General features: G+C 38.8%; 1 long non-coding RNA gene across 1 annotated transcript in view; it reads left to right on the top strand.

Moving 5' to 3' along the window:
• Positions 1 to 26785, top strand: part of LOC139774318 (uncharacterized) — a 137874-nt gene that overhangs the window by 51295 nt on the left and 59794 nt on the right. The window contains exon 4 of the long non-coding RNA XR_011718552.1: positions 4251 to 4280. This is a non-coding gene — a long non-coding RNA (uncharacterized lncRNA). The remainder of the gene's footprint in view (positions 1 to 4250; positions 4281 to 26785) is intronic.

Genomic DNA, 26785 nt, shown 5'->3' with positions numbered 1-26785 from the left:
CAACATCCGGTAGAACGTTCCGTGAATGCCGTGCTTATGGCTCAATTAATTTCAATGACCTGCAGGTGACACAGGCTACTTCGGCAACAATGCTGCGGCCCGCAGTCCGCTCGCGATTGTAATAGTGACGCTCGACTGACCGTCGCCATTGCGCGTACAAAAACAAGACGAATAGACCGGCTATCTAGAGCAGATAGCCACTGAATGGATCCGCCTGATCTACGACCTCGAAAACCGCGCCACGAATGTCGTACCTATCTGCAAAAAGCTTTCGTCTATTGGATGCGCGGAATCTTCGTCCTTTTAATTTTCACGAGCGTAATCAGATCGATCGATGTGATAGATAACGTAGAGCGACATTTAGGATCCATATATATTTTTTACGTTTGTAGAGATATCTCACGTCACGTAAAGATATGTTCAAAATAATTGGAGAATTCATTTTATTAAAATATATGAAAAGTCAAATATCAGAGCGATGAAGTTAGCGCGAGAGTTAAATATTATATGTTATCGCAGTCCCAAATAAATTGAGATATAATACGTCTGCTTAAAAATATCATAAATCAAGTTGTAGTGAATAATGAATCGAATTTGCATGCGAATGATACGGATTTAAATGTTAAATAAATATTATATCCAGGAAACCCTCCCCCCATATTTTTCTACAAAATACTGAACTGAGATCTATTCTTGAAATCTTCTCGTAGCTGTTATGAGATTTTTCCAAAAGAAAATAATTATAAACACAAATTTTTACAGAATTACTTATAGAAGAAGTATATAATAGTGCAGGAAGTTATAGTTTCTTAGATAACCAAGATTTTTAAATAATTAGGAATAGTTAATAAATAAAACTGAAAATATTTCTGAAATGCATTTTAGATATTAGTTACATTGAATAATTAAAAGTATCTTATAAAACAAAGTATTTCTTAATCCGATACTTAATCCAATTCTTTCAATAAATTATTCGTATGCTAAGCTAATTTTCGTGACACTGTCGTCGAATTCCGACACTCAATTAGCTAATTGAACCGTAAGCGAAATTCGTCCGAGGGTTTGTTACGCGAGAGAACGACCTTGGCGCCCTAATTCGTAGCCTAGGCATGCCAGGTGAATACGAATTTATAGCGCGGCGAGAAGTTCCGGAGAAACGGCAGGTCTTAGGGGTGGTGAGCCGCAACGTAGGGTTGATGGTCAAAGCTTGTATTAATTACAACTGTCAGGCAACCGAGCGCGCCGCCGACTGGAGCAGAACCCCGTGCCAGCACTGACTTTGTTCCTTCCGAGTCGCGTTCCTTCCGACACGCAGTGATTCTCAAATCTAAGCTGCGGATTCGGACGATTAATCTTAGAATACGTGCTTTGACAATGAAACGCTGCGAAACGAAAGTAGAAAATGATTTTCGTAAAATTTAATATTGACGCTGCATGAGCTCAGAAAGATTATTCGTGTATATGTTATAATATATTATGATAAATTTATACACAATTTATACCTTACACATAACAATATAAATTATAAATATATTATTTTTCAATATATGACATAAATACGTAATAATATTGTACTGACAATGAGTATTACATAGGATAAATTTGATCTCTATATTATGGTATAAGAAAAAATTATAATCCTCCTCTATAAAATATCGCAACATTTATCAGTATATCCTAATCTGAAAATATTTCACATTATCGACTGTGAAATAAATGATTCTTGTCGATAGAAGTATTTCTCCAAATGGAAATATAATGATTCGAATGTGTTAAGCAACGTCGGTGGTCCCTTGCGGCAACACTGATGTTCTCGCACTTGAAGCACATATATCAATCTTCGGTAAGTCACTGCTGTCTGAACCAATGGCCCGGCGCGAGGTATCGATCATTTTAGGGAAGGTATCAATCCACTACAAATAGCATAAAGTAAACCAAATATCTTGTTTGTTGGTATAAGATTCTTTTAACTAATTTTGCGTCATGATAAAAAAAAACCTTTTTAAAAAGGGATCACGTAATACGTACGAAAGCTTCAGCTTCAACGTTGATGTTTTTCGCTGATTATTTTTAGGACATTAGTTTTTAAATCTTTTATTTTCTGTATGAAATATTAATATAATTTATCTCATTATGATGCTGAAGCTCCATTAATTTTATATACTAATGTCCTTTGAAAGAACATATCCATATTTAATTTATTTAAAAATAATGCATAGGAATTGAGTTAAAAACTATATCTAAATGATTTATTACTTCACCATATTTATTTTCACATCAAAGCACAAAGGTGCATACCACAAAACTATATTGTCATCCTTGCTATGAATGTCTTGATGAAGTATTACGCTATTACGTGGTTTCTTGATCTCTTGCTAGTATTGTGTGCATACATACACACACACATGCACGCTACACGCGAATCCTTGTTTCCCTGTTCCTGTCGGATATGCGCAAGACGACGTCGCAAGGCAAACTTCGTGCTTGTAACTTCATTGCGCCAGCCGTGTCGACCTGAAGTTCCATGTGCATAACACGGATAATATATAGAAGACTGCGTAGTCTTCCGAGGAATGACGTGCGTACGCAATTCACTACACAATTCATAATGCAAATTATTAAAGCTTTGGGGAGTTTTAAAACAATGCTGCTTAAAAGAGAACGCATGTGAGAAATCAAGTAAATCACAATATCGCGTAATTAATTCACATATTTTTCAAGAGGATTGATCCACGTGATTAGAGATAAATCGATGTGCCGTCTATCTTCGTGTAACACACAAGCTTATTATAGCCTTCAACAATAAGTATTTGCATCACTCCTTTTTCGATGAATTATAATTTCCCGCTGTCATTTAAATACATATAGATATTTTTCGCCGTATGCACAGTTAGTAAAAAATGTCTTCTCAACTTTGATGCTGCACTCTCTTCCTTCTTCGTGTCAAGCTAAATCTTATTACTCACGATAAATCGATCTAACTTTTCGGTAGCGGCAATACGTCTTCGTATCAAAATACTTCTGTTCACGGCGACCTCTTTTCCCATCGGCGGCCTCCTGACTCGATTTCTTTCTCACCTACCCATCCCTCACCTTCCCGCGGACGTGCGCGCTCGAGGAGGGAGCTTGGGTTTGATGCATGGGGCTACTTCGCAACGTCGCCGAGAAACTCGACTTTATCAAGCGGCCAAGCGGAGCATCGAACCGACGGCCGATTGTCGGCATGGAAATTCGAATGCGATGAACTCACCGAGAGAAGCGATAGCCCCCGTCGATGTTACACGCGGGAGATGGAAAAGCTATTTGCTTTTGATCTCGCGTTAGAGCGAGTCGCTTTACGACGACGGGACGCGGCGGAAAGATAGGTCGAGGAGAGAGAGTGCTTCAAGAAACTGGAAAAACGAGATCGTAATAACGTCGCGGTAGTTCAGTGAGCGATAAAAATCCCTTTTCATTCGCGGCATTCTCCCGCGTATCTAGCGAGGAGAATCCGCGTTTAGTACTACCGCTTTTTTTTTTATATAGGCGAGTGTAAATTATAATTGTTCGGCTTCTTCTTCGGTGGTAAATTGTTTCGTAGAAAATTGCATTTATGAATGACTATAAATATATTGGAGAAAAATAAATATTGGCAGTACAGGAACAAATAGGAAAATGCGAAATCAGTTTAACTGAATTTATTACCTGAACCACATTTTGTTGCATATTTGATATTGCAAAATATATACTGTATAGTTTCGTGTTTATTGTGTTCTATCTCGCTGTATAATTTAATGTAAATATACTTACTTAAAATATTACTTCGTTTTTTGGCATGGATAACTAATTGCAAATACGTAATTTGGAACATAAATGTATTGATGTAAGGATGTATTTAATGGGATGGATGGTTTATGCGTATCTCGAGGAAGATTCGTGCGAGGCATAGCAACGCGGGCACTTTCGAAACAGCTTAAGAGGTAATAAGCACGCGAGAGACACAGGACACGAAAGTTCTTAATTGGAAAATCTTGTAATTCCACCCGTTGCATTTATACACTCCGTAATAGTAACCATAATCTTTAGAATTCATCGAATGTTGGTATCTCCGTCACGTTAGAAAATTACACAGTTTGTTAATTAAAATATACCTCTGTGTGAACTTTTGATTAATGTAAGTTTATTGTTTAGTCCGTGTAGCAATTTAAAAGATAAAAGAAAAATAATTTTGCAAAAATATCTAATAATAATGATTTTGTTTATTGTTTCAGATAGCCGAGGACATCAATGCGGCAAGATGCGTAAGTAATGCATAAGAAACCCATATTTATTGAACACTATGTAGGTGCTTTAAATAATTATTACTTTAGAATGAATTTTTAAAACAATGTTAGTCAAATAGTTAAAACAGTCATTGATACGGTAAAATAAAATGCGTGATAAATTTAATTATGCAAACTGTTACAAAAGCTTTTTTTAACAAAAGCAGATAATAGAATAATATTATTATGCCATATTTTATGACATGAGATTTATTGAATAAACCGATTTTGCTGAAAAATATTTCCAAGCGGCGCACGTAATCGAAATTAAAATAATAGCTACGTGCAGAGGAAACAATGTTTTTGATATTTTTATTATGCAGAAATGGCATAGCATCGAAATGGATTATTTTGAGTGACCATGCCAGATTATATTTCTATTTGTTCCCTGGTATTCATGAAAATCGTTCATAAAAATTAGTTTCATTTATATAAAACTACGAAGCGCCGTGATCTTGCAGAACAAGTCGAGTTTCACGAACGTACATCGAAATACACCATTGTGATTAACGATTGTCCCTGGCCGAGGGCGAGCATTAATTTTGATTTCGCATGCCGAATTGCAGCGCATATTCATTTTTCGATAATTTTCGCATCATTCTGTTCTATTCGCGTGAAAACGTGTCGTATCGACCGCAGCCTCACTTTTGTATCGGCAAAATTCTTTTTCGGGCAAAATCGGGCGATACACCCTTCCGTCATTTCCGGGTAAACGATTTTAATTCGTACATTTACGCTCGCCAATTTGCCATGAAAATAAATAGCGATTGATTTATCGCGCATGAAATAATACCCTCGCGCCCGTATCGCTCGTACAAGCATAGCGTCATTGCTCAGATAATAATCTGTCGTTAAAAGGTAACGACATTCTACTCTGTATAAAGTGGTATCACGATTTCGTATTATTATGCGACCAGGGATAATAACCAGCGATATGACATACATGGTGCTCGCGTACGACCCTCGTCATTCGTTGACACGTGAGCAAGCTCACGCATTGGAATCTCAATATATAGCGAGATCGTTATTCTTTTCTCTTTTGACCTGTATATTCTGTACTACGCGTAAACGAGAAATATGGATCTTCTGCTAAGTATTCGGATTAGTCAAGAAATGTGCTATTAATTGAAAACAATCAGTAAGAAAATATGTTTAACGTACGTAAAGCGGAGTCTACAATGAGAATTTAAGACATAAAATTTAAGAAAAGGGGATACAAATCAGTCGAATGTGAGAAGAATACTGTGATTGGTCAATTTCTTAAATGTTACGTCTTAAATTCTTATTGTAAACTTCGCTTTAGAAATCATACGAATTAATACGAAAAAATTAAATATTTATTTAAGCTTGGTAAATTTATACTTAAAACTTTAGATTTTTTGCTTATATATTATAACATTTTTTTCTCCTCCGTATATAACTATCGAATAAGATAGGTAATTATGTTATTCCTGAGTTAAAGACACATACGCAGTCATAATTTACGAACTCTAATCATTACCTTCTTGCAAACCCCCTGCAGGTAAAATTTACTATCGCGTCGTCGAGTGTTAAACTCGTCTTTAATCGGATGACTCGAGTTGAGATTATGCAATCGGGGACAATATCATCGTCTACCTCTCGACGGTTGCATACATAGTAGTTATTATCATAGAAGGATCACTATTGGCTAGTATGCATCCTCGCGATGATATAGATATACGTTACGCTGGGACTAATGAATCGCCCGGGACTTTAGGGGTAACGAGCAGCCGGTCGATCTATCTTCCCGTTATTCGACGTCAAACACTATAATCTTCTCGGATTAATCGACTTTGGTCGTATTTATACACCTGCGGGGGTGTACGGCGAGAATTTACGCGTCTGCCACGGTAAATCCTTCAATATTGGCCTGCTTGAGCGATCGCCACGAGCAAATCGAGTTCTTGATAGCTCCGATTGCCACCGATATCATATACATACTTGGTTCTCTTCTTCTCTGCCGTATTCCCTTCGCGAAAACCGCAAAAAACGGCTCAGGCAAAAGTTTACGGCTTTGCTAAGAAGTATCAAAGCATGGTATATATAATGCGTATACCCAATAATAACAAAGATTATCTACAAATTTAATACGAACTCTGGGTTATGTTTCAAGAGGATATGAAATATTTTCATCACAGTCGGGATGAAAAAGTTTTATCTTGTTCAAAAAAGTTAAGAAGCATTGTTTTGTTTCAGAATTATTTATTTTATTAAATTTTTAAATTTATTTATTATGTGATTCATATATTTGCAGACTATTTGAAGCAAATTGAATAAAAGAGTTATTTTTCTTCAGAAAAAGATAAACACAAATTGCTTTCTGAGGAGTTTCTTGAAAACATGAACATTAAATGTTAAAGTATGTGAAAAATCTTACTCCTAATAATAATTGCTGCATCATTATTTAATAACGCGCGTGCATGACTAAACGACATTTTTAAGTAAACTCAGTGTTTCTCTTCTCCTGCCAAGTTTTATTTCATCGCTTTTCGATCGATTTTTACCTACATTCGTATCAAGATTGCCAGAAAGTATTAAGATGTTATCGCGCTAACTGCGAGAAATTACATTTAGCTAGATTGTTTGGGATCGCCCGGAAAATTGATTTCGCCGGGAAACAATCCCGTGCGCTTTGAATGGATCGCTCTCTGTATGGAGGGGGACGTTGTTTTATCGGCGCCATCGATCACCGTGCATGCATCGAGCAACCCTTTCAGACTTGCTGCTCTCGTTACGCGTTTCACCGTAGTTAACCCGGCGTAACCGCCTCAAGAAAATTGCCGCGCGAAGACGACGCCGTTGGGCTCGACCGAGGGACCGAGGGATACGTTTAAGTCGGCTACGGTGACGATCGTGGGCGGTAGTGATAGTGGTGCGAGTCGGGGACGTGCGAGTCGGGGACGCGCGAGTCTCTCCACAGACCTGTGTATGGGTGTCGAGATTATTCCGCGCTCTCTTTCTCCTGCCCGCCCTGTTCCAAGTAATACACTCTGGTGTCAGGCACCCCCGATGCATAAAACCGCATATCAACCGACGCAATAAGAAAGCGCTGCAACCGGATTTAATATGACGTGTACCCTGTTATTGCCGGTGCAGAGTCTCGCGCGTTTTTCCCCCCTTAACCCTCTGCCTTCCTGTCTTCCGCCTTTTCCTTTTCGACCTCTTTTCCCCGTCCCACTCGGGCTTTCGACCCGTCGCCTTTTCTCTCCTAGCCGCGCGCGCGCGAATGCACGCGCGTGTCGCTGGTGGCGTGAACTTTACACAATGTGTCTGCCACCCTAAAATCTTACACCACTTCGCGCTTTCTTCGCGTGGCGTCGCGATATCGCGTTCCAATACGCTAAATTTCAATATCGTTCCCGTCGTAGATCCGGGGGATTCTAATAACGGCATGTTTCCGGCGATTACTTCGCATGTAGCAACGATTTGTACGACTGTCGTAGTTGACGACGTAATCCCTGGTATTTGATAAAGAAGATTTAAGTCGGATTTTGGGACATATACATATATAAAATATGCTGAACATCACGTAAAGCATGACGATATGACAGCCACCATGTCGTAAAAATGACATATTGACTGTCACTGACTTGACTTTTACACATATAAAGTATAGATATTACTTTAATGATTATATTAACGCAAAATTACAGACTTGATTTAGAATTGTTTTGACGTCATTTTAGAGTTAATGAAAATTTTAGCAATAATAGATTTGCAGATTTCAATACCTTTGTCAATGGACCCGCAATAATATCCGTCCATTTGCGTATCATGTTCCCGTGAATTTACAGAATATTAGTGACGTCGTGCTTCCGGCGATTACTATAGCGTGCGCGGCCGCGGCGTGACGCATATAATTCGAAAGCGCTTTCAGATATATTTCAATATTAATGACCGATATTGCAAGTCCGCTTGCAATACCGCTCCTAAAAATGAATGATTTCGCGGTTGCGCGTCGAGCCCGATATCAAAACATATCAATCGGCGCCGATTTATTTCATTGTGGAGGAATGCGCGTACAGGATTCCGACGTGGAATGTCAATGAAGTCGTATATCATCGCCAATCTGCGCTAATAACAATCTATCGCGCACTACCGATCGACTCGTTCCGCTAAGCCGCTGTAAATTAGGCTGTTAAATTTGTATTGGGCCGGTCGGACGGCCGCTCGTCCCGACGTTGGCTGTTGCCAGTAAATCGCCGTATAGTCAAACGAAAAGATCAACGCGGTCGATTCCACATAATCGCGCCCCAGTGCTGGGGAAACTCGCCGCATTGTAGTCCGCCACTCGAGCGTTTTACATATTTTGATTGTTCGCCACACACGAGATATCTCGCGGCGGGTATAGAAACGAGCTCTCGGGATGTAGAATGGAAAATGCGCATTATATTATCGAACGTACCGCTATTGTCGCACTCATGCATAACGATCGCAATTCGTCGCTTTTTGCGGACGTGTCTGATGAAGCTTGATGAAGCTTATCAAGATATTATCTGACGAAAATTAATCGATCACGAAATAATTTAATATTATCAGTGAGAGTTTAATAATCGCTTCTTTAAATTATTTGAAACCAATGTTGCCTTAATGAGCATGCGAAGTCATAATTCTTTCAATTTTGGACATATCTGATGAAGCTTATCGAGATATTTTCTGACGAAAATTAATTAATCACGAAATTATTGATTATCATTATCAGTGATATTTTAATAATCACTTTTTTAGACTATTTGGGGCCAATTTTGTCTTGATGAACATTTCATACGAAGTCATAATTTTCTTTCAGTTTTTTATTATTTCAAATATATTATCAGCAACGGAATTTGCCTATTCTACTTGAGAACTTTCGTAGTAGTGCATTAAGTACTTAATTACATAGGCAATTAAGTCCTAAATCAAACTTTTATTGGGACAAGATTGTCCTAGTAATATTTCAGATTAAAGATAAATTATCGTCTTTTTTTAATTCGCTCTTTAGTACCTATATCGTTAAGATATTAACTGGTTTTGGAACATCCTATATAAGGTATAAAAGCTTTGCAGAAAACAGATTAACGATCGACCGTTTCGAAAACGATAACCGTGCATCAAGAAAACGATGCAATTTGCGATACGAGGTTATTAAGCTTTTGGTCATACAACGTGGACATTTTCCAACATCGACTACTATCGTTGCAATATTATTCTACAGTATTTTACGAGAGAAATACGTGTGTGTATTAGCTCTAATCATTGATGATGAGCTGGCTTCTTGTTGCAATTATTTTATTGCAAATACAGTGATTGCTTAATTAGCCAGCCATGACTGATTACAATTGCCTGTCACAAGCAACATATTGCTCGTTAAATCGCTAAAGACCGTGTGATATTCCGAAATGGTACGATACGCAATTTCATAAATGGAACACGCCAGGACCGAGACATGTTATAAAATGCACGAAAGTCGTTTTCGAGAGAATAATCATTTGGAATCCGCGGAATTTGAAGAGATTCGCAATAAAGCTGCACAATTGAAATTCACGAGATAGTAGGGTAACTTTAATAATAGAGCGATAATAATAACAGAGTAGGCTAATGAAATTTGATGCACCTGCATCGAATTTAACGCGCGCACTTGCAATGTGCCGACTGAATATCTCCGCAATGAGGAGTCTGTTTATTCGGTGTGCCTTCCCCGTCTTGGAAATAACGTTTCAGATCAACTCAGAAGCAATCCAACTTGGGAGGAATACACACACGCACGCTTCCTGCAGCATGACGAACTTCCGACGTGTCTTATATATACGAACTGCACCGTTTCCGGCCGCGCTATTCCGCGTTTCCGAACAGTGTACCATTCACCATCCGCGGTACGACGATTTATGCGATACCGATAAACAAGTCCCTACTGAGGCGATCGATACGAACTACTTAGAGGTGTAGCGCTGAGAAACATAAATTAGCAAACTTTTCCCTCTTCTTTGTTGGGATAACGTTCGTGTGATAAATAAGCAAGCTTGTATATATTTATAATTCCATAAAAGCCGAGATGAGATGCGGTTGATCAGTTAGTTAACATAACAGTGCGCTTCACAAACGCTTAATTATTAATTCTAGTTTTAATGTTTTCTTCTGTTTAAAATCAGAATAAACTTTTTCCAAAGTTCTCGTACAAACTTGGAAAGCTCGCAGAGCTGCGTTCCAAGCGTTGTGGCATAAACGGGTGTTTGTAGCAATTTGTATCGCGTATCGCTCACGTCGAGATATCGTCGTCAGAGACGCGACGCGTACTAATCGGGAAGTAGTAATTAATCCACGTTGCGCGCGTTTTTTCCCCGAGCTGTTGAGCCTATTCCTCCGTGTACGTTGACGATAATAGTTTACGATCGTAGATTAAGACCGCGAGAAACGCACGCGAAGGGCTTTTTTTCCATACGAGAGCGTACGGGAGTCGCATAAAAAGTCGCAGGTGAAACCGTAGGAGGTAATCGGTGTCACGAGTTCGTTCGCTGGTATTCCCAAGACGTTATTACGAGGTGAAATAGCGGCTTCGCTCGCCGATCGCGCTGTGAAACGCTAATTAGGCGCACGAGTAATAATCATGCAGCGACTATCGTGTGATAGGCTCTATCTTACACCGCGGCGTGTTGAAAAATGCGATCGTCCGGGCTAGCCGTGCGGTGGCGGCAGCTCGATCATATTCGCGGTTTAAAAAAAAAAGCATTGACAAATAGCCCGGGGAGCAGTTTCCGTGTTCCTACTTTATCGGGGACGGGGGGGGGGGGCTGTTGTACAACACGCGACTCATGCGTGCCGCTCGTCGTCGAGCCACGCAAGCACCGAGATACGGCCGCGTAAAGAGTTTAATTGAGTAATAAAACATACATATTATATGTCACACTGCGACGCCGAGAAACGATATCTAATGAATTTACGCGGTTGTAACTCCCTCCGCGCAGCAAGCATTTATTTTCCACCGCTCGACGTGTTTATTAGCTAAATTGACCTTTTATAACGAGGCTGGAAACTTATAAAAAGATAACCGAGAAAGATAAGTATAATACGTTCAGTTTCATAACTTTTTCAGTTTTCAAAATACTGGAGCACATTAGAAAAGATAGTGATTATTTTGATATCATAAATCTACGAATAAATCATAGACAAATAATTATATAATAAATTGATTCTTAAACTAGCAGTAAGTGGTTCTTAACGATTAAACTGTAAATAAGTAATAAAACCTTGTTTATTTAATAATTTTGTGTTTTTGAAATGCTACAAATTGCTCAAAGTAGTCCAAGTAATTTAAATTAATAAAGTGAAACATTATACGGTCAAATATTAGACGGAGCGTACAGATTATAAGAATATTGGCGTAAAATGTACCCTTCTACCTGGAATTAAAATTCAATTATTTTTTATGGTTCTAGAATAAAACTAGGTAATTGAGAAAAGCGCGACAAAACGGGCCGCACTTCTCGTTTGCTTTTTCTCGATTCTTTTCCTAATTCAATGAGACGGTTTTAAAAGATACATCCTGAAATGAATAAAAATATCTAATAATTGGAAGATATTTTTCTAGAGAACTCCAATGATACATTTGCGTATGAAAAATATAAAATATCTATTTTCGATAACTTTCAAGCATTTCATTAGAAATAAAAATACGGGAATTTTCTTTTGTCGACGAAGCCTTTATTTCAAAAATAGTATTATTGGATTTACGTTATTTGACATTTTTTTACCTTTAATATCTTTATTAATAATTTTAATATCGATATGATACGTTCTTCAATTGTGTGCATGTTATTTTTTTTATATACCACATGATATATTTCATAATAACGCTTATAGTATTGTAGCTTTAGTAGAATGTTTAAGTAGGTGCTATCTTGATAAATTGCTATTAGAAGGAATTAACATTACATCGTCCTTTTTGCAAGTATCGTGCTGTTGTGGATTATGATTTAACTCGGAAATTCATCGAGATGAAAGGAATGGGCGATAGTCACGGAAACGTTGCCCACGCACTTTGCCAGGTCTCGAAACGGAACAATATTCTAATAGTTGTTCAAAATTTAATACCCGAACTCGAGAATTAGACAAATTTTTAAAAGTAAAATAAAAAACTGCTTAATTTTATTAAAGAGAATTTTATAAAAGAATAATAATAATACCGCATTATTTCTAGAGATGTCAAAAAATTTGAATTTTATTAATTTAAATCGAAATATTAATATAATTAAGACTTTAATAATATAAATAAATATCTCGGAGTCGTATTTTTTACACTTAAAAATCAAGAAACGAGAATCCGTGCGTCCACGTTATAATATCGTGTAACAGTATAGTCAGAGATTTTTCTCTACTTCTCTCTCTCCCGCGCTGTTTCTCTCGTGTTCCCTAACGCTCGATGTACATCTTCCTTTATCATCTCGGCAGCAGCGGATATAAATGTGCGGTCCGGCGGCCCCCACGGGCATAAGGGTGAAACCGACCCTAAAGACGTACGCACGTTCTCACGGGGGATGATACACCGGCGCACGCGGGGCGGTAAAATATTCTCGGGCAAATGGAAACAAAAGCCGCCGCACGCCGGCCGTGTTTCTCCCCCGTACCGATACATCGGGCATACGGCAGAGAGCAGTGTAGTATATTTTCACCGGTGCGGTGGTTGCACTCACGGATGCAACCCGGCTGAATCGCCGTCGTCCCGCACCCTCCCGTCGCCGCCGCCACCGCCGCCACCGCCGCCGCCGTTGCCGCACGTGTATACTACTGTATACGCGCGTACGTACATCTGTGTGTACCGCGAAACGCGGTAGCAGACGTGATAATTTAGAGCGGGAAGCGAAGGTGTCTAGATAGATGCGCCGTAGAAATCGACAGGTATGATAAATGCTCAACAGGCGCGCCATCACCATCGTTATACCGCCTGGCAGAGATTATTGCGCGTATCCCTGTCGAGCCGCGCCGCACCGATTGCACCGTCGAAAGTTGGCCGGGTAGGCTGCCGGCAGGTTAACGACGTAACATCTGTGCGTCGCTCTCGCACGAGTGAATGGCAAACAAATTTCACTCCGTAGCCGCTCGCTCGAGCCGCATCATTGAACCGTTCATCTGCATGCCCCCCTTTTTCGCTCCCTGACCGCCTTTCTTCGTGGCAACTTAATAATTGATATCGCAACAATGATGTATCAAAATCAGGATTGACATCTGTTTCTGTATACGTAACGCGACGTGTGTTACTTTCAGTTATATTTAAACGCGATACCGTATTAAGGCCCAATTCCACAAATGCCGGTTAACTTTTAGATTAACTTACTTTTTGTCTCTTTCTAACCCTCTTCCTTAGAAAGAGATGAAGAGTGAGTTAACGGTTAAAAGTTAACCGACATTTGTGAAACTGGCCCTATGGGCGGTATTCATAGTCGGATCTTATTTCAAGACCGTCTTAAGTAATGTCTTAAGATGCTAATACGGTCATTTCATTGGCTGAACGGAGTCTTTTAAGACTGCTTTTGACCGGACTTAAGACGATCTTAAATATAAGATCTGACTATGAATACCGGCCTGAGAGATGTGGAAACAAATGTCTGGATTCTTTATTTTCCAAGATTTATGGTAAAAGAAATATCCCTCGTGTTGCGGACATTATTTCTGCGCGTTTCACTTTATTGAGATTCTTTCGATTTATTGTATTTTACGTTTCGGTCGAATGCCTCTCGCTATCCCTCGGACGTTCTATTTGCATTTGATCTTCTTCATTTTGCTCGACTCCTGCTCGCATTAAATCACATTTATTAATCATGTCCATTCAACGTACAAACGTATATCATCGTGTATTTTACCACGGACGACCAAGAATCGTTGGTTTCGAGAACGGGAAAGAATTGATAAACCTAGCGGAGTACCTCGAATACATTTACATCGAAATAGGAAAAGGTTTACTCTTGCTTATCGTTTTCCTTTTCTCATCTTCCTTTATCCTTCTATTCTATTATTTCCATAAATAACAGTTATAAATTTGCTATCGCATACCGTCTCTTTTTATGTTCCGTTTATATGACACAATAACTCCAAGAGTTCATATCGATTTATGTCACTCAATTTATGTAAACTCTTCGTATATTTTTATCAAGCAACACCGAAACCTTTCGAGAGGGATTTCACGTGAGCTTACATAATCATCATCCGCATCTTTAGAATCGCGGGTTGAACGCCGATAGAAATCGCGCTCGTGTTTCGCGCCTCTCCGGGCTCCATTTTCTTCTCGCGCGTCCCATCTTCTCCTCGTCCTTTTTTTACCTTTTTTTTTTGTCAATGCTCGATGCCTCTATCGAAATCCTTTTAGCTTGCTCGTTCGAGTGATTCGAGGTTTTAAAACGGCGTTCCATCACCCGACACTCGAGAAATCCTGAAGAGGACGATGCCGCGTCGCCGGAGAAAGACGGAGACGAGAATGACGAAAGTGACGAAAGCACGGGGAAAACTTCTCGTGCCGGCAACTGCCGACCGAATAGCTCGACGCGAATCGTCCGGCGAGTTTTGATGGATTATCCGTCGAGGAGAAAGCCAGTCCGATCAGCGAAAATTTATCGCGACTGCATTCGCCATTGACGTCTGCAGTTACCTAGACAAACGTCTAGACATTGACGTAATGTCGGCACATGCCTGATACCATACGATAATCTCTTCGACCATTTCGGATCTAACCATGTCGCTTATTAATCTTTAATAAGTTACATTAATGATATATAAGTGACGTTAAAGTATTTGATACATAATATATATATGCACATTTACAAGAATAATTGTATACGAAAAAATAGGGGAAGAAGTTTCTCTATTTGAAATAGAGAAAAATAAGAACATTCAAAAACTTTAACAACTTTAACAAACGCAGGAATCTTCGTTTTACTATTCCGGATAGGGTTTTGAGATTTCCCCAATTGTGCTCGCGTTCGGATTGACTCTTTCGAATCTTCCTCGTATAGCGACGAGAGTGTTCCCGTTTCCGAAGGGAGGCATTAACCTTTCAGAAATTACGGATTCCTTGACATCCCGGTAGAATTGCGCGGTGATTAGCACGTGCGGGGGGTGCCAAATGGCGGGGGCGGACGCGTTAGCCCGCGCTAAATCATCCACGATGATGCATCATCGCAATGGCAGGCACCCTACAATATCCATCAAGAACCGTCCGTTCCTACGTCGACGGGAGTCGACAGAGCGGTGCCGGGGCAGAAGCAAGGCCCATAACGCCGGAAGGAAATCATCAGTACACCCGACTCGCCACCACCGTGCGGCGCAATGGACAATGAATTATTGCTGGTTTCTGGCCCGGCGATAGCGCTGCATAGGCAGGCAGGCAAGCAGGCAGGCAGGCAGAAGCGACCATAATGCCGTCCGGCATTGAGACGTCTCCTCCGTGCGGCCAGCATTTAGGTTTAGATATGAAATAACCAAGATCGCGCCGCGCGCTTTGTTTCCGCGGCCGTTTGCGTGTCGCGGAACTCTCTCTCTCTCTCTCTCTCTTCCGACGTACTTCCGCCGCGCCGTAACGGAATCTCATTGTAACGGTAATGCCGGGCTCTCTATCGGGAAATAGCGCACTCCTCGGGAAACGAAGAAAGGATTCTCCTTCCTCTCCCTTCTCCTCGCCCGGTTTAATTCGAGGGAGAAACACGCGGTTTTATCCCTCCATTAGTAGAAGCTGTGCGGGTGGAGCTGTTACGGGATGTATTATTTGAGGCGGTAACTGTAGACTTTACTGGCATTTCCAACACAGATTGCGTTTGCTTGTCGACAATTTCTTGAAATCGACTCGACTGGATGGGTATAGAGAATAGAGAGATAGGCCACAAACTTTGTTATTTACAATTTTAAATGAATGCAGATGAAAAATATTTATTTAATTAAATATTTATTTTAAGATCGCAGAAGTCGTAGAGATTATTTAAAAAGTTATCGTTTTTCAATTATTGACGCACTAATTGTGCTCAAGAAGAATGCGCCTTCAAATTTTTTGAGGAATCAAATTCATGTCAGTCTTCATGAAATCTTGAGCATCTTGGAGACAAGTAATGTTTTTTTTTTTCATAATATATTATATGATTGGAAGAAATTTTTATCTAGACTGGAATACTGTAATTACATTCGTGGGACGTAGATGCTGTTACTTGCGGATAAATGTTTTCGACGAGATCAATATTTCGGTTGCAATCATGTATCGCGGTATATCGCACCGGCGAAAGCTATTATTAATCTCTGAAAAGCACCTTCCGCAAGGTTACGTGGACGCATATTATTTAGTATTTACGGACAACCACATTCCATAAACACGTTTCGATTTCCCATAATGGTGTTATACACTCTGCCGCCTAGTCATCGTTCATTCGTTCATCCGATGAAATCGCACACGCAATGAGATTGTTATATATGCGTATATGCATATATATACATATATATGTATGTACCGACCAATTATACACAGTAACGACAAAGATCAATATGCGCAGGGCTTGACCAAATAACGAGTGAATTTGCATATCTCGAAAACTATGAAATAATGTCATCACTTTTAGGGTCAGGTTCTCCAAATTACAGGCGAAAAGAGAGACATTCTTATTTGTTTATTAAATTAACATCTTTAATTTCTGAATTGAGTTTGGCTTCCGGGTTGGAGCCAGCCGCGTAAAGTTTTTATTTGATTCAAACGTTTCGTGAACATTTCAGTTCACTTCATCAGGGAGAAGCAACTGATACCTACATCACATAGTCTCAAATAGCACATTCTTAATTTTTACTTATTAAATTTCTAAAGAAAATCACACTTAACTTAAAATATTTCGAAAAATACATATTCGCAAATTTGAGAATTTTATTACTTTCTATTTTATTCTAAAGAAAGAATAAGAGATTGTATGTACATATCCCTAATAATAGCGCACATGTATATGAAATTTATATTCTTTTCATCTCTACAGTACTTTCTGCTATACAAATTTAAATGCATGTATAGTATATATTACGTGTGATAAATCAATTTTTAAAACTACTGACGAAAGACTAAACAGAAGAAGAACGGAAATCGTACGGTTGAAGATACCGTGATATAGCTATTCCGTACCTAGTTGACGACCGAGTATCAAAATCCGAATAGCGCGGTTCCGACCAACTGAAGCGTCGATTAACCTGATCAATGTATTACGTGCGCCAGCTTCGTCAGACCGCGTTGCCGGGCACGCTATACCTGTCGGAATTCGATTAACGTTTCGGGACGGCCGCGCTAATGGTTAACGCGTTGCCCCGGCGAACGCGCGCCGGAAACGCGCAACGGCCCGTTAACGCGTTGCAACGGCGCGGCGCGGCGGCGCGGCGGCGCGGCGATGCGCGCCGACGCGGGGTGTCGCGTTGTAACGAAAAATTGTGCCGGTAGCGTGAAACGAAACGCCAAATGGCGTTTATCGTATCGCGCGCACAGGTCGTTCGATCGAATCGCGCGCTACATGCGCTACACGCGATTACCGTATGAAACGTGGTTCATTAGAAGCGCAGCGCAGCGTCTCTCGTTCCGCGGAACCATACCGTTACAACTGCATCGAGCGTTTGAAATCGAGTTTCACTGACATTTCATTACATGGAATTCACCGTTCGTTGATGCGCGATAGACGCATCCACGAATCCAATCGTACGTTGCAGCACACGGTATAAATCTCGTTCCGTCGATATTCGTTAATGAAATTTTGTTACACAAAGAGGGGCACACATAGAATGATTAATTAGAAATAATTAGGTAAATGTGAAACTTGCGAATGCATGAATATGATGCCGAGCCCTTCTTGTATCGCGTGATAAATGACGTTACTATTAAACAGTGCAGGTTTAAAATACGTTACTATTTTCGTTAAAATACGTTACTATTTTTATTCCTGTTTTCATTAGAAATTTTAGATATTAATTATCACTGGGCGCTAGATGCCGAGCATCCATTTTGGAGATCCTGAAACCAATTACATCATTTATTGATTTCCTATAATGAATAGCGGCATCAGAATAGAAAATGGAATTTCAATCCTAGCAGATTAGAAATTTAACTGTAATTGGATTTGCAACTACTAAATCGCTATTTACTGGCCGTTTTTATTTTTACATAATTTTATATGTATTTAATATTAATTCCATGTTATGCGATAGATATTATATGAAATACTATTATACTATTATGAGATAATTTATTTTATACACAGTATACATTATATTCAATATAACGAAGTAACAAATGATTAATAAAATTATTCTAGTTTAATCATTATATCGACGGTCATGCAAAATGTATAGAAATAATGTTGGCCATACGTTTTTCTTTAAATTATTATCGACCGCCTTCTTTACAATGCTAAATTCGAGTCCGATTTCCGGTGCGTTTCAGCACCGGATGGAAGATTTAATGGTTTCGTTCCCTATGCATACGTCAAGACCCAAATGTGTTTCACGGCGTTAAATCTCATCCGTTCAGATATCAATAATCGAAAGGCAAGCCGATCTGTTCGCGCGGCGGAAATTGCACCAGCCTATACGCGTTGATTCTAATACAAATGGTTAAAAGATTATAGCGTTTGGGAATGTCATAAAAATCACAGCCGCATGAAAAATCGTACGACCGAATGACGCAAGCAGAACGCGTCGCGATGCAGTTATCTTCACTTAATTCCGACACTCTTTTGCGATATAGGTAGGTAGGTACGCGTGTATTAAGTCAAGCGTATTCCCCGCCGCATGGAAACATATTTCAAACCCTCTCATAATTCCGCGAAGCGGGCTACTACTGACGCGGTTACGTCATTCTTTTTTCTTCCAACTTGATCCACATCGGATATATCCCATAAATTCTTTTTTTTCCTTACTTCCCCGCGGAAAATGCGACGCACTTGGAATCCGTCCACGAGTATCGCGGCGAGTAAAACTTGGCACTGTCGCGCGGAAAAGCATGCTCCCGCCGAAAAATCAGTATTCCGGGCGCGTACCGTTGCGCGCATTTTTTCAAATAACAGATTCGAATCCTCTTGGACGGCGCGGCGGTGTCTGCCTATCACAACGGTGGCAGTCCGATCCGGAAAGCGTAATAGACGTCGCCATCCGAGAGAGAGAGAGAGAGAGAGAGAGAGAGAGAGAGAGAGAGAGAGAGAGAGAGAGAGAGAGAGAGAGAGAGAGAGAGAGAGAGAGAGAGAGAGAGAGAGAGAGCTCATGTTAGAGAGCACCGGACATCTACCGATGTAAATTCGCGTAAATTTGTTGGATGCCGCAAAAATGGCACACTGGGGCTAACTCAGGACGGGGGGAGGAGGAGAAAGGGTCACGCTGCGGGTGAATAATGCTCCCGTTTAAATAGTGGGCGTCCGGTCATCGGGGGCGAAACGCCGTTTATGCCGCATCAGAGTTTGCCGAATTTATTCCGTTGCTCCTATATACTCTCGCACTCACGCTGTGCCTCCGCGGTGCCATGTTGTTGGTCCGCGTGATGAATGCGCGCATTAAAATTGCCGTGAGAGAGAAAGAGGGCACGAGAGAGGAAGAGGGTATTGTGCGCGAAACACACGCGTTTATACGCGCCTCTAGAATCTCGTGGGATGGTCCACTGAATTTCAAATCGATTCAATGGTTACGTTAAAATATTGATAACATTTGCCTCTGTAATAATTGTGTGTAATTATATCTTGAGACGCGTCAAACAAGAGAAGCATAAATGTTTAAAGAGTATACGTATCTGGATATGTTACAATATGTTTGAAATGTTTTTTTGTGATCTCTTTCTCTCTCTTTCTTCCAAGCTTTTCTATTGCAAATAAAAACCATAATTTTTAGAAAAAAAAATAATCTGGTAAATCAAAATAAATATTTTTCAACATTTAAGTGGTTATTTTAAAGATAAAACTGTATGTATCAGTATTAATCAATATAATCTTCCCTATGTTGATGAACGATCAACATAAGAAGTATTTTTATATCTACATCAATTCTTAATTTTCTTTATAGACATTTTTCTTTGCTAACACAGATTATTTAGATTGATATGTTTAACTGTCTAAATGTTCAAGATTTTATTTCAAGAAATGGAACTTCGAGACGAGCAATCAAATTTGTAACACACACATTCGCCGCAGTTTATCGCTATCATTCAAACTTAGATTATGATTCGTGCAGGAACACAAAGACCCGCAACTTGCAGGGGAGAGATGAGAGTTATTGGAGCATGATCAGTTAGAAAATCAGATATGCTGTAGTTTCGCTCCCGGAGGAAGTGGCCCAGCCGGATGTTTACTTGAAACTCCAACCGCATCCAGCGGCTAAGTGAAGTGAAGGTGGGCCGGAAGCTTCTTAAGTAAAACCATCTCCAGTTCCCTCATCTTACCCCCTGGCCATGGAATCAGATCAAACCACTCTTCCCTTCGTAACGCCCGCGACGGCGGCGTCTCGGAGATTTATTTTCTCGTCGTACTTCACGTTCTGGATGAGAATATTGAAAATTAATCTCGGTTCTTCGCCTCCTCGTCGAGAGGATTGTTCCTTTGCATTATGTCATCGATTCTAGTTGGAAAATTGAAAATTATCCGTAAGGAGACACCTTTTTAAACATGATTGTGCAAGTTCTTATAAATAAAGAAAAAGAAATCTCTTATATAAAACGAGTTTAAAATTTTAATTTTAAAGTTTAACTTCAAAGAAGTGAAATGTAACAAACGTATTTTATACTATTTAAAGTAGATAAATTTTTCGAAGAAATTCGAGGAAACTATCATTTATCATAACTTTTTCAATCTATTACATTAAGTATAAGTATATAATGTAATAAAAGTATATAATTAAATAAACAAGAGATATCTTTTGGTCGCTGCGATATACGAACAACAAGTACAAACGTAAATTGTTCCTTCACTTCTAGATATACACGTCTGCTTCTTTTACGCGCGGAAGTTACTAAATTTCTAAGCAGGCTCGAAAGGCAACCGGTATGCACCGGTTTTTCCGCAAACCGTTCGCTATTGGACTCGGCGGCTTCGATGCCTCGCGGCTTGTAAAATTGAATGCTTCAATTTTACAGGCTACTTGTTATTTGGCCGTAAGAGGAAGTTACGGCACAATACCGAAGCTATTGGTCGGGTTCCAACTCGAGGAGTTTTTTACTGTTTACACGAAATCCGAGACTGCCGATTACCTTCGCATTGGATCACATCCAACTTCCCATTCTCACCGGTTTAAAAGTCCGTTCTATGCTCATCAACTCGTGTTTTTCTAGTCTATTCGCGAGTCCTGCGTCCTCGTCAAGCCACTTGAGAGATGTATAAGTTTGCATCGACTTGTACGCGTCTGTACAAACGTAATAATGCATATCTATATTCCGCGCGTACTTATATAGCAAATGTCTTAATAAAAAAAGACGATTATAATAAAAAACAGAAAGTATTTGCCATGCATCGAAAGCCATTTATTTAAAGAACGTAACTTCCAGAAAAGATCATAGTAAATTACCTATATGATTATAAGATAGATTGTGTGATTATACGATTATGAGAATTATAAAATAGAAATTACAACATTTTGTAGCATGTATAATTTTTATTCTAAGTATACGTTTTAACAGTTATTAACTAACGCTTTTAACAAAATTCTTTTTATTAATATGTTATATTCATGTTTCTTATTGCAGACAATTTGAATAAGATATGGAGTATTTATATCTAACTTAGTTTATTGTATATAGGATACTATAACATATTTCGATGTGCTGTAATATATTCTGTCATATATTTCGATATACTTAGCGTAATTTATATTTACCCAGGACCCGTCATATTTCGGTTTTCTCGATACATAGTAAATTTTTCATTACTCTCTGACACTTTCTACATACGAGGAAATGACGGGCGCGTTCACGTATGAAATTGAAACGCGTCTGCCGGTCGCGGACGCTCCGATTCGTTCTTTATCCGCCGCCGAAAACGAATGGTGGATATCATTGTAATGTTTCCACCACGTAAAACTGACGCGGAATCGTGAGCGTTTATCTAGTTCTAAGTTTTGCCTGCACATTCGCACACGATTTCAGGATACGTTTTATTCTTATCCGAATTCGTTTGTGAAATATTGAAAATCGATATCGTGTTGCTGAAAGCCGATATAATTTATATTATCGAATTCATATTATCCAGAATATCAATTAACACGTTGACTGCCATGGTCATCCGTGACCAGCGGCTGACTTTTCAGTGATATCCTAGTGGTCACTGGTGACCGATGTTATCGAAATCTTTTAAAACGCTTGTAAAGAATATAATATAAATTTAATATAAAATTTTGACTAGCTAGATAACAACGTAAAGTAAAAAGTGCACAATTCATATCATCCACGAAAATAAGATCTATTTAATTATTCTACACAATATTCCATCATTATTATATATTTATGATAATGAAAATTCTATTATGACGGTAAACCATTCAAAAATTGCTGGGCAGACAACATGTTAATATATAATTACATGTCGTCTGATAAACGACGCGTCTAGCAGGAATCGTTCTTTTTGCCATTTTCTCCTTTTAAATCTTCGGGATTTTCAAAAGAGCCAAGCATGTCTTCTTACTTTGATAAACGCAATCAATTAATGAATACTTTTACTGGTAAATCCTTCAAAATTCTTACCAAGATTCCAACTTTTTTCTACAAGATGCGCTGTTCATTTAATTTTCCCAAAAATCTTACTCACTAATAGCGTTTTTCATTGGCAGAACTAGTGCGCACTCAGTGCACATTAAAGCCATTGTACACTGATTTAATCTCTAATATTTAAAGTAAAATGCAAATATTTCGACTGATAAAATACCCAATACATATTTTACCAAATAGTACAATAAAGAATATTGAGGATTTCGTGACTTAACCCGTTTATATTAAACATACACTTTACGTTGATTTGTGTACGACGGCTTTAATGTGCACTGAGTGCGCACCAGTTCTGCCAAAGAATAACACACAATATAAGCAGACCGCTTTCTTTAAATTTCCCCGCGTACATGAAACATTAAAGAAACATTCATATTCGTGACACTTCATTTTATATTGCGACATACTTCTTGTCGGAGCGACGAAATGTAAATATTAGTATGAAAAACATATCGTTTTAGTAAACGCGTTACTTTGCTTCCAGTTGTTGTCTCGGTTACCTGCGAGATTAAATCGCGACATATCCGTTTCTTGTCGACAAAATGTAAATTAACACAAAGAGCACGTACTGTCGTTTTATCTTTGTTGTTCCACTTCACGAGCATTTTACCTCTAATATATGGAGAGGTAAAAACCATAGTGATGTAAGTCAATTTTTTTAAAATATTGACTCGTGTGCATAGATGTAATCTATACAATATAAATTGCATCTATGCACACGAGACAATATCATACAAAATTTGACTTACACCACTATGACTTTTCCACCTCCATATATAAATTTAACGTTTGCAAAATTGAATTGCAGATTACAACATGTTAATTACTGAAGAGACGCGTTACAAGCATTATATTCACGTATTCGCGTAACGTAAACGTTGATCGCAATGCGATATCGAAATATTGTTTAAAGAATATGATTATTGGCATTTATACACGTATTATGATGGAAATGCCATTGTTTCAAGACTGTTTTGTGCGCGTGTATGGAATAATTAACCGACATAAATATCCGACGAGACTTTTTATGTTGTTGTGAAAAGTACGGAGTTCCCTCCGATCTGGACGTGTATTTTAATTATTCATACTCAATTATAACTTTCCGCTGTCGATTTATGCTTGCATAATACATCTAGCGATCGGCTTAATTACGAACCTAGCTACAGGGTATACATCGGGCGGTATTGTGCCACTCCGTATAGCCGGAAAAAAGATTCACTCCGTATAAATACGGCGGATGACCTCAGGGGATTCAGCATCCCTCCTCGGTCGGGTGCGCTTTCCATATTAATTAAGAGAAGTAAATAATATTCAGAAACACGTTTCCAACAATTTTTGTTTTGTTTCGTAAACTGAGCTCCCCTTCTCAATAAGTTCCTACATTTCTTACGAAATTGCATGAAAAAAATATAACTACAAATATAAGTGTAAGCATCTCATATTAGATACTTCTGCAAAAAAAAAACACAGAATAAATAACACTTGTTTTAGAGTTTATTACTAATGATTTGAGTTTCGCATGAAGTTGGAAATATTTTTTATTGCTAAGATATTTTATAATATATATAATAAAATTTAGTTTTCGCATGAAATACAGGACTTGGTCGAGAGTACAGTTTATATAATAACATATAAAATAAAATTGGAAATCGGAGAGCAAAGTATCGATAACGTACTGTAAATCGAAACATCGAGATAAGGAAAGTTTTCTATTGATTTGAAAAAAGATCAATTTAATTCACTTTATAATAAACTAAATTCCCTATATACGCGGAAAATATAAAAGCTAATAAATTTCTCGATGCTCGTCTCGATGTTATATTTCGGAAATTTCTGACGTTTCTATTTCTCAGTCTGTAACAACGCCGCGCGCTCGTTTGAGGAAATAGCGATCGCGAAAAGCGGCACGTTTCTATTTTATCTTCCGCCATACCGTATATCCAGTCCCGAGACGTAGGGATGACGGACGTTGAGTGAGAACCATGACAGAAAAGAGTGTGAGCAGGATCGATTTGACAAATAACTTCCCGAGAGTTAATTGAACGCTAGTTAAACAATCCCGATAACATCATCGATAATAGAAACGTGCGAACATTTAATTACAAGAAGATTATGCGAAATTTACATAATATAAAATACCAATTGTAAATGAATTAAAATAATCTCTGGTGTAATATAAAATTTTTGATAGAAATAAAAATAATTAATTAAATGTAGGTTGTCTCGAATAAATACTTAGCATCGTGACATTTCCACGTACGGTTTAATAGAAGAAATCAATTATTCCTACATCCGAGATCTCTTAAAATAGAGCATATCAAAGTTCTGCAGCATTATTTTATAAATTATAAAACTCGACATCGGAAGCGACCTGTATACTCGCGTGCTAAAACGAACGATCTTCAAATTGAAGTTCTCGTCGGTTGTGTATAACGTCACGCGTCCGTCGTGCTCAACCAATTTAGTCGGGAACCTCACCCGAGTTTCTCGTTTACTAGTCGCAGGATTTCTTTCGCATGTTTCATGTTTGTTTGTCCGGGAAATAAGGGACGCGGAATTAGACGTCCTCGGAGAATTCTTCGCGCGCGAAGAGGCGCTGTAATGGAATAAGTCGAGTAGCGGTGCATCGAGCGATGCATGAAGGCACGAGAAAGTATATATATATATGCACACACAGGTGTAAATCACTTCTAAATCTACGACGACTGTTTTGCGGAAAATTAGCTATTCCGTTGTCGACTTCCTCGTAAAATTCCCGCGTTTTATGTTGCGGTTGCATATACTTTTTTTTTTATAGACAAAAAGCAGAGGAAATTCTATCTAAAGAGCAGCCCTTTCGACATTTCTCAAACCCGTGGTGGATGGTGGAAACGATGCTTCTCTTCCTCTCGTGTCTGTTTTAATTTTCTTTCCTAGAGATTTTTATCGATGAGCAAAAGTCTCCCAGCAAAGTCTTCTCTCGATATTATTTTCTTAAATCAGTAACAGATTGTAAGCACTGAGAGAGAAAGGGAGTACATAATATGTATTTATAATTTTAAACATTTATAATTTTAAATTGTATAACCACATAGGTTAAGAGAAAAAGAGATTTTATATATTAACTACTGATCATACGCCCTCGACTTTCTTTGCGTTTTTTTTTATACTTGATCTGAGTGCGCTCGATATAAAATAATGAATTGTTATAAATCTGGTGAATCATTATATCGTGTTACTATCAATATTGTTTGTACTTTATCGCAATTACATAAATTTGCTAATAACACGGGATCAGCGGTAAATATGACTGAACTATACCATCAGCATCGAGTAATACACATGTTTTCATAAACATCTCTCATTGTGCACTTTATCCTGTTAATATACCTATTTCGAAATTGGCCATAGAAGTTTGTATCGCCACAATATGCGCGGTATTATGACTATTTTGAGCGAACACGAATTATGTTAATCCCGCGATTGCATAATTCGACAACTTATATTGCTCGTTACCGCTAATTAGCGTTCTATTTGCCGGAAGGTATTCATTCAAGACCGCGCACATAGTCCGCTTAGTTTATTTAATACATCTCCCACAAGCGGAAACTCCATCTATCTTCTCTATGTGGTTTGAATGCCCCGAAGTGAAAACGCGCCATCCCCTTTTCCATCCCGGCAAACGCTTTTATGAACACTTGCATCAATTTGTTGTAATTAATTAGGATGGCCAGTCGGACGTCAGTTGTTAAATAGCCATGATAAAACAGATATTAATCAG

This window comes from Temnothorax nylanderi, unplaced genomic scaffold, assembly GCF_030848795.1.
Source record: "Temnothorax nylanderi isolate EJ_2023f unplaced genomic scaffold, tnyl_v1.0 TNYL_tig0078_pilon, whole genome shotgun sequence".
Lineage (NCBI taxonomy): Eukaryota > Metazoa > Arthropoda > Insecta > Hymenoptera > Formicidae > Temnothorax > Temnothorax nylanderi.
The sequence above is the reverse complement of the archived record's forward strand: the minus strand, read 5'-3'. Positions and strand labels throughout refer to the sequence as shown.